Raw genomic sequence first — 10,235 nt, forward strand, 5'->3', positions numbered from 1 at the left:
AAAAAAAAAAAATCAATAAAAACTTACAGGCATTGGTTTTGAGCTGAAAAGTTAGCAAAATCACGCACACTTCTTGCATGGCAAGAAGCAAAAAGCTGTGAAACAGCTTACATCTCTCTTTCACATGTTGCTCTGCCCCTTCAAGAAGATGGAGAGCATGGTTTGAATGTTAAGTGAAGTTCCTCCCCTAACTGTCTTGAGAAGGGTCTCAAAAGTTTCTTCCGTTTTTCCATTTGTGCTCTCAGCATTGCAGAAGAACACAGAGGGATCGTATGGAATACAGCTGGTGCACTGTTTGCATTTTGATGCATTACGTGTGAGTTAGCAGATCCCTCATTCAGCATAAAGCACTGCTGCGAAGGCACGGGATCTGCACATGGGCGGTGGGAGATGGGTCGGCTCATCCTTCCTTCACACACCAAAATGCAACACCGCGCAGCTTTCTGCATCTCAGCTCACACTGAATGCGACGTTAGAACGGAAAAAACAACCACATGAAGCTGAACAGCTCTTCTGCTTCCTCTGAGTGTGAACGATAAGTAAGGCTGTTCCCTCGGTTCAGAAATGTGTTCTGACATTGCCTGGCTGCCCAGCTTACTGCTTACTCGTAAGACATTTTTCTTGATGGAAAGGATTCTTTGAAAAATTCACAGGAATATGAAAGGATTAAGAGTATGAAATTTGAATAACAAAGATGGAGGGATTTTTAGACTCTCAGTAAGAGCTGTAACCTCTTTACTTTTTACTCACAGAATTTAGCTCAAAATCTTGCCTGGAAAAGTTAAGGATTCAGATCTCGGCTGACACAGGGAAGGAAGAAGCTTTAATACATGCAGAAACAGTCAGCAAAGCCTAGCAAACACAAGGGCAAGAGATGCTCCCTCCCTGGAGGTACGAGGCCAGGCTGTGAGCAACCTGGTCGAGTGGGAGATGTCCCTGCCTACAGCAGGGGATTGGAACTGGATGATCTTAGTGGTCCCTTCCAACCCAAACCATTCTATGACTGTAAGAAAACTGCACCTCGTTGCAGTAACCTGGCTCTGGGTGAAGCCGCACCACTGAGGGAAGCCAATTGTTAGGGAGAATCTCCCACATTCTGCTGAGATTTGTTCTGGCCATCACGAGGCCCAGGGTTTACCTACGTGTGAACAGCATCATTTCCATTCTTCACATTCTAAGGGAAACAGTGCTTACTGCAAAAATTAAAGAACATGACATGACATATACAATAGTCACCATTAACATCATATTTATTGTTATTTAGTTGCTCAGTAAAACATATACAGATATGTACAATATGCATGAATACAGAAGACTGCACTTTACATATTTAAAAAAAAAAGAAAGAAAAATAACACTCAGTTTCATGAGCTATTGTCACAGTCTTCCAACCAAGCATTTAAGAAATGAATTTAACAAGAATCCCAAAAAAAAAAAAGAAAAAAAAAGAAAAAAGAAGTAACAAGGAATTAGACCTAAACAACAACAAGACAAGAAGTCAAGTTTCCATATTTACATGTGCAATAACATCTTTACAGAAGAGTTTGCTATGCAGTACGGATTACCAGTGTTTTGATTTTTATTTTTATTTTTTTCTTTTCCATGAACCAAATTCGGTATAAAGAAATCACATCCTTTTGCTTAAGGCTGTTTTAAAGCTGTAATATTCTTGGGTAGTGAATAGTGATAAAGTTATAACTGCCGGAAATCACAGCCTGCAGTTTCATCAGTCAGAATCTATGAGCGGATGGACTCAAACCAACAATTTTAATAGAGAATTTCTAAGACAAAATTAGACTATTTCCTCCATTAGCCTTAAGCAATAAAGGAGAAACAATTCTATAAAAATGGGTTATGCTCTTATACACCATCCATCGAACAGCTGTGAATCTAGCATTTGAGACAACCTCACACTGCAGCTTCAAAAAAATAATCCAGATGTACCAATTCTGGGGTTTTTTGTCTGCTTTCCCCACCCGCCACCCACCTCCTTCCTCCTTCCCAACAGCAGAGCCAACACACCATGTTTCAGCCTCCCATGACCTGGGGGAGGCACCTCATGCCTCCCTTCTTTAAAGAACATGCCAACATTTGGCTTTGCTGGTGGTGCCTGGAAGCTGTCGGACTGATCTCCTGCACTGGAAGGGCCAACCAGCCTCAGAGTGACAACGTCTGAAAGCAGTATCCAAGAAAGGGCCCTCAAAATGGCCCTGATGGCTTCGACGTGCATTTCTTCTCACCCAAACACACCTCACCTTTTTGATGAAATTCCCTGTAACTAAATAAAAATGAGCCTAAGCCCTCTCTCACTGAGGCTCTAACAGCTGAACTAGAACAGCAGAGAACTTATTAACACCATGAAAAAAAGAGTCCGGAGAAAATTCTCAGGAGTATTTTGTAAATAAGGCCGATTCCATCCTTTTTTTCTTGGCCAAAAGACATCACTCCTTGCAATTAAAATGCAAAACATGTATTTCTCTGTTTGCTACCATGCTTTAAGTTAAAGTACAGATTTTCTTTTAACATACACCAAGAAGGACCAGCAGACGGGGCCAGGAGGAAATGGAGCCTCCAAGGCCAAGAACCAATTGATGGGCAGCTGCCAACCTCCCACCTCAAGCAGCTCCTACAGCATGGGTCTGTGTGAGAAATGAAGATGCTGGGCAAGGCAGAAAAGGTTTTTCAGAATACAAAGGCTGCTCTGAAAGTAGTGCCTCCTATTTATTCCCATGGAAACTACAACAGATACAAAGAGATAGATACACTACCTGATGGAGCAAATTCTCAACTTCAAAATACTATTTTTTCAACATGGGCATCACCATTAGCAGAGCATATTTGCCAGCGATGAACAAGAATCTGCATGCCACGCTCATCAACATCTCATTGCCAGCAGGAGTGACCCAGTGCTGCTGTGCCGAAACTCACCACCCACCCCTCACTGTGCTCCCATCCACTGCTGGGTCTCCATAAACGTTCAGCAAGCATCAATGAATGTCATCAGGGGCCATTTTTTCCACATGGAGGAACTCCATTCCAAAGCTTTTCTTCATATGCACTTCCATGTCAGATGTCATTTGTCAGCCTGCCCCTCTGCTGCCATCTGTCACACAGCAGCAGAATTAACGGGATATTTGTGGAAGGTCCAATCTCCGCTGCCGTACCAACTTCCACCTCTGATGGCACAGGCCAACATTATAAAACTGGAGGCATTACTTTCAGAGCAGCCCTCTTAAATACGAGGCCATTATTTTAGCTATCGTGATATTTTCTATATGTTCAAAAAAAAAAAAAAAAGAGTGCATTCAGTGTTAAATAAATGGAGAAAATGAGAACAGTAAAATTACCACAGGCAAAGCAAACTTTGTGTCAAAGCTCCAGCACGTGCTGTCTGTACCAAACACACCAGGCTGTGGGCATGAAAATATCCTCGTCCTGGTCAGCATATGTACCGATTCTGTTCTGATCTTTGGCAAAAAGAAAACCATAGAAGTGCACACCAGCACTGGCATTGCTGACATCTGCCCCAGTAGAGCTGCCACCTCATCCTTTCACTCAATCGGTAATGTCACTTGAGTTTAGCAAGACTGAACATACAGAAGGTTAGCAATAGGATTGCACTTAGCCGTATTATTTAGCAAAGCAATACGGACAGTAAGGCTCTCAGGAAGGCTGATGACTCTTTCTGACTCCTCTCTACCTGCAAATCCTATCTGCCCACTGCTCCCACCGCACAGCCCCAGTGGGCTGACAGAACGGCCCCAGTGCAGAGATCCCATCCTCTCCTCATCTCTTATGATTTAAAACCCTCAGAATTCTGCTCTTTTAAAGGGCTTGTTTCCAATTTGTACTCCTATAACCAAGTGCAAAAATAAGTCCTCAAGGAATGAGAACAACTCCTGGATAGAAGCAGAGCTGCAGAGAGCAAACCAGAAAGGAAGGATGCTGAAGACCAATGGAATCAATGCATTTCTGCTTACAGGAGGATTTCTCTTTAAAAGAGATTTGAAGCGTTTGATCCAGCATTCATTGAAAGGTCTCTTCCTGGTAGCACAGGGTGTGCATCCCTGACCTGAGGAAGCCTGAAAAACCTGTTCTCCTGAATGCAGCAGGAAAAACTAAAAACAAAGAAGCAAGCCATCGGGCCTGAGCGATGGTACAGGAATGCCATCAGACCATGAACTCTTCCTAAATTTTCAGCTGCAAGTGCTGAAAGACAGTATCATATGTCCAGGCATGTGCTTTGCTGGGTTTACTCCAAGACACACCTAGCTTGAACAAGTATAAGCTGAAATGAAAAGATGAGAACTGAGGCCCTAATCCACCGAAGCGCTCTTCCACGCTTCACTGGATACAGAAGTCCCACTCAGTTCAGCATATCCTTAAGTGATTTACTAGACTGCATTTAAAGTTAAACACGTATTTTAGTGAACCGGGACATAACAAATCACAGACAATGAAGCATCTTCCAGAGTGGCCAACGATAATTGTTATTCAACCTGGAGATATTTTATTGCAGGTCCAGGGAAAAGCTCCAAACTTTCAGTAGCACACACCTAAAAAGGTACAAAACGTGGCATGTTTTGGTTCCAAACCAAGTGCGTGAGAGGTGGTTCCAGTGAATTGCTTCAGCATAGGCAAAAATCCTCACCCTAGTGACTGCTCCAGCTTCAATGAAAGTAAAGTAATATTAAAAATCAAGGTCCCAAACCCTCCATTTTTTCCAAAGTCAAGTCACTGACCACAACCATAACGGGAAATCAATCCATGCATGGTTAATAAGAGCACATTCAAATAACAAGAAATCCTGCCTTCCAAAACACTGTGAATCATTCTGAAGCCATAAATGATCAAGAGTGAGAATTTCAGACAGTGCAGTGGCCATTAGCATTGTAGGCAGAATTCCCTCCCCACTGATGTCTACTGAGAGCCAGACTTCAAAATAATTAAAGGCCCGGCACAATCATCTAAAAATACAAAGCAGTCTTCAAATTCCATCCCTCGAGAAGGGACACATTTTGTGAATTCATGAGAGAAGTAATGAATAACTCTAGAGAGGCTGACTCTTATTTCATAGCAAAAACGTAACTCCCCAGCGATGCTACCGAGCTTTGGGGAGCAGAGGAAGCCAGGCTGGCCCGAGCAAGGGTGGGACTGCTCACACTCCCTGTAAACAGAGGATATGCAAATAATAGACAGCGTTACGTAAAGCCACAGGAGTGTCAGATCATCGTGTCATTTGTGTTTTTATCTGGTTTGCTTCCAGCTTTCTTCTCCAATGAGTATTATCTACCGAGACCAGGAAAGCGTGGTTTTCCTTTTATTGTGTTCATCTAATAACAGCGTTCTTCACATGCATGGCAAAAATGAAGCCCAGCCTAAGTTTGGAAGGGTCTAACCTGGGGTCTCCCGGTCCTGGCAGATCAGGAAGTGCTGACCTTGGGCACACGGCCCTTGGTGTAGGCCGTCTCCAATCATCCACCTATTGTGACCATACTGGGACAGCTGCCACTGGAGCGAGGGTGGCTCCTACAGACAAGAGCATCACACCTCTGATCAACATCATCTTCCTTCAGCTATAATGGGGAAAAATGGGAGCTGTGCTGCCGTGCAGCTTCACAGTGGCTTTGGGAACCCCAGCTGGATGCTGTGCCCTGGCCCAACCTAGCAGAGGGCACTGCAGTAGCCCAGCTCCATAGCAGAGCACAGTTGTTGGGCCAGGACGCTGCTCTGCAGGCTGCAAGTAATGCAGAAGGGGCTCAGTGCCTTTGGGGGATTGTTTATTTCTCCAGCAGTTATAAAATAAAATGACAGCTCTGGGAACACCACCAGAAACACAACATGCTTGGGAACATGTGCACCCCTTGCTCCTCAAAATGAGAGGCAGAGGAAGAAAATGCTGCTGCAACCTGGGTGTTTGGTGGAGGAGATAATGACTATTCGTTATTAGGTAAACTTCCTGCTAGAGCTATTTAAAGAATCATCTGTGTACCTTCCCAGGCCAAGCCTGAACCAGCCTGGTCATGACAGAGCTCCGTATCTGTGTTTCACAAAGGCAAACAAACAAACCCCTGTCCTCACCTCGCAGAGAGATGGGGAGCAAATGAGGGAGGGAGGCGCAGGCTGAGCATTATTCATAACAAACCTTCATTTTCTGAGGAAAGGATCGCTGCCTGAACGTTCAAAAGAGCATTAATCGTTTGGTTTGGATGTGACTAGCAAAAGCTGGGTGTCAATACATAACATGATGATGACAATTTCATTTAACCGGCATTTATTCCTGAACTGCTGTTCTTCAGGATTAACCATCGTAATAAGCACTGAGCAAAGCAAAACAAAAGAAAAAAAAAAAGCAATGAAGAAAAGGAGGAGGAGGAGAAGTAGCATCTTTGTCTTATTATGACATACGTGACTTGGACATACGCTGAGATGAAAAAGGAAAAGGCTTCATCTATAAATGTATGCCAAGATTACAGAATAATGGGAAAAAGTGGTCTAGCAGGAAAATCTTAAGCAAAAGTGTGCTAACTGCAGAAGGGTTAACACTGGTAACATACTGTGGCAGAAGATTAAAAAAAAGTTGAGGTTTACTTTAAATTAACCCTTTCCAGTCCATATGCCACTAAGCAGGTACCAACCTAGAAAAATAGTCCACCTAGCAGTAGCGGCCCTTTGAAATTAAAAAGAGAAAAAAAATAATTTCTTTTGTTCAAGTCAGGGCGGCCACAAAAGTCCCAAATCTGTTGGAGATGTCCGAGTGCAGGGACCTCCATGTCGGCACCGCAGTCCGGCCCTTCGCCTCGCCCACGTCGTCCGTGCAGTGCACCGAGAGGCACTGCAAGTGGCTGCCAGTCTGCGCCGCGGCCGACGTCTTGCTCGGGGGAAGGTCGTGGGCTAGAAAGGGTTCACAGAGAGAGCGTTATGAGAACCGTGCAGTGCAACATGCCAGCGCTCACAGCACACAGTGACAGCATCCCAAAGCAAGCGGGATGGCCCCGCTCACTGCCCCTCCCCGCACCGCGTCCCCGTGGAATTCCTTGCTCTCTCCTTTGCATGCACCATTTAAAGCAAGCTTTCAGCGTGTCCAAATGTTCTGGATTTGCACAGCCAGCTACGCAGGTTCTATTGCACGCCTCAGCGCCACCCACCAGCTCCCAGCAGCCCGAGTTGTTCATCGCCATCTCCTATGGAACAGGATTCCCTATTCAGCTCTTTTAGTGGAATACCATGATGGCACCTTCTTCCTCACTGAAATCCATCTATTCTTGATCTCTCCTCCACTGCTCTTAGTCACATCGTCACACACAAAACAAAAAACTCCAAATTTCAGCCCTCGCCTTGTAAAATCTGCACGTTTCCCTGTGCACCCTTCCACGAGGTCCATTCCACAGCCCTCCAAGCAGGATACACTATGACACACCATGACTGCCGGTGGCCTGTTCCCTCCTTCCAGGCCACGCCAGCATGATGCCAAAAGAAAATGCTCTTGAAGATAACGGACCCAGGAGCACCTCAGCTGCAGGGTGTCCGAGCCACACCAGCAGCCTCTGCCAGGAGGGCTTCTGTGGGACCAAACACTGCCAGTAAACGGAGCAACAGCACAAGTCAGGGCCAGAGACAGCATCCTGACAGGCAGTCTGCATTTTCTCTGTTTCACCACTGCATTCATGTTCACCCAGGGGATGAAGAGTTATGAGCAGCACAAACAGGCCCCACAGTTCTGCTCTGATAGACCCAGAGAATCCGGCCGGGATGAAGACGATGCTGGAACACAGCACATATGCCAACAAATGCCTGTGAATGTTTAACCTCATTACCTCAAAGACTTTTCTTCACATCGCCCTTGCAGAGCTCCCCAAACTCAAGCAATGTGGCTTTAGTGCACACATGGGGGCAAGCCATAGCTGTTCCACTTCACCCACTGCTGCACCAGATACTGGACAGGAACCCCACAGCTCTGGTGCTCCATGTAAGAGTATCTCGGAAGATACTCTTGAACTAGTCTGGAAGTCCCTGATTTCAACTGGAAATTGCTTTAAGTACTCAGTTATAGGATGTCAGAAATGTTCTTATTCAAAAATGGTATCATAGCACCATGCAGAGAAGCGAACTGTAAAGCTGTGTTACACACCTCAGCTCAGCACAGCGGCATTCAGGGTTCACATTTCTGTACAACATTCTCAATTACTGCTGTAACAAAAACCAGCAGCTCAAAGGTGTTTTCTAAGCTCTATGTCCTGGAGTTGGCTTTGGACTGTCTCATCAGTTTTGATAAATGCACTGTACCAACCAGCACAGCTGGAGCACGAGCAGCTCCCCATGCAATAACCAAATGCACGATTCCAAAGGCTGCCTCAGCTCATCCTTTGCTCACACACTGACTTCTGCTCTTCTTTCCTGCTCCCCACATTCTCCTCACACCTCAGGTCTCCCCGCGCTCCCTGCATCGCCTGCTGCTGCCTCTCTGCAGCAAAACAACATCCCCACCTCCCCGGGGCTCAGTTCCAGCCGTGGCCCTTCACACACCGCTGACACACGGCTGCAGAGCTGGTGTGCTCACATCCTGCGGGCACAGCAGCCCTGTGCAGGGCAAGGACTCCCCGGTACGTTGTTAACAGAGATGAGCGAATCCCAAGCTGTGATCGTGATGCCTCTTCAGGGAAAATGCAGAGCAAAGAGAAACAAAACAAAACAAACCCCTAAGTAAATACTGCGGGGAATTGAGAAAGGGAAACGTTCTCATTTGTATTTGTTCAGATCCCTTGCAATGCACAGTACTCAGTATTTTTTTATTCTTAGGTCTCTCTGAACATACAGGACATGCTGGTCTCGGTACAGGAAAAGCCAGCGCCTTGAGATTAGTCTTTGTGACAGCAGCTTTCTTCCTCTGCTGCAGAAAAAGAGGAAAGAGTGCTACTTGCAAACTGCTGTCACAGGAGGCCCAAGGATATCTGCGGTGGTTTAGCAACGAGCATTTACTGTAGAATGCAAGAGACCAGCCCCTCAGCTGGGAGCACAGGGACACTGACTGCAATGGCAGAGAAAGCGCATCCCTAAAGCAGGCACTGTGCCTCACCCAGACATCAACAGCACCCAGAGAGCACCAGCTCCTTGACCAACAACCAAACGAGGCAGCTCTTACACCAAAAGCACCCAAGGAATAAAAGATATGCTTGCTTATTTGTAAATCAGTCAATTATATTGCCATGGTCCCCACATGGCACTTAGCTCAGCATCACCGTGGCTCACATTGTCTTGGTCTATTGCTAAGAATACAGAAAATGATGCACTCAAATTCAAAATAAAAAGGAAGACAATGATGGCTTGCAGGAAGGCTCATAGCCAACACGGTGTAAAACATTCCTACCAGATTATTTTTTTCCCCAACATTTCTGTCTTGGCAAAGCTATGATGCTTTTCTGAAGAAACCCTCTGCATTAAGAAATAAAAGTTGCTCTGATCCACCTGATGAGAATCATGTTCTTAAGCACGAGAACTGCCCGATGCTCATTCAAAACAGTACGTTCTCCCAGCAGATCTGTTTCACTAGCTTCCCTCACTGCTTCTCTGCCTCATTCAAGCCAGCAATGTCACAGCTCCCACTTCATGCGGTGCACACAGTCCTGAGGTGTGCTGTTAGCTGAGACCGATGGGACCCAGCAGGTTAAAATTAGACGGATAAAGCAAGATGGTGTCATCACTTCATTGCCTCGCAGTTGCCAAGTTTCAGATAAATCACTGTCAGTCATGAAGTACACCTAATTGAAAGCAAGGAATCTTTAAACAAATGATGTTTAAACAATTTGCACAACTACCTCTATTAGCAACTACCACTAGAAAGCTGGAAGCGTTATTATTAAAAGCAATACCCTTCTAGTGAGAGCCACCCTACGTGCTAAAGCCCTAGAGATGGTCTGGATGGAGACCTCCTCTCCAAGCTGAAGGATGTGACATGGCCAAAGCCAGGACAGGTGCTGGTACAACTGCCCAGAGGCGCTCAGGGCCAGGTTGGATGGGACCCTGGGCAGCCTCAGCTGGTTATGGCAGCCAGCCCATGGCAGGGGTTGGAACCGGACGATCTCTAAGGTCCCCTCCCTAAGGCACTTTGAGATTCTGTGATCACAGGACACTGTGTGCCACTTGAAAATGGTTCATTTTGCTGGCAAATGGTGAAGTAGAGATGAAAGTTGTAACAGCGTACACCACATTCACATGGAAGGCATAAGTACAAAAGC

Source organism: Meleagris gallopavo, chromosome 17 (assembly GCF_000146605.3).
Source record: "Meleagris gallopavo isolate NT-WF06-2002-E0010 breed Aviagen turkey brand Nicholas breeding stock chromosome 17, Turkey_5.1, whole genome shotgun sequence".
Classification (NCBI taxonomy): Eukaryota; Metazoa; Chordata; class Aves; order Galliformes; family Phasianidae; genus Meleagris; species Meleagris gallopavo.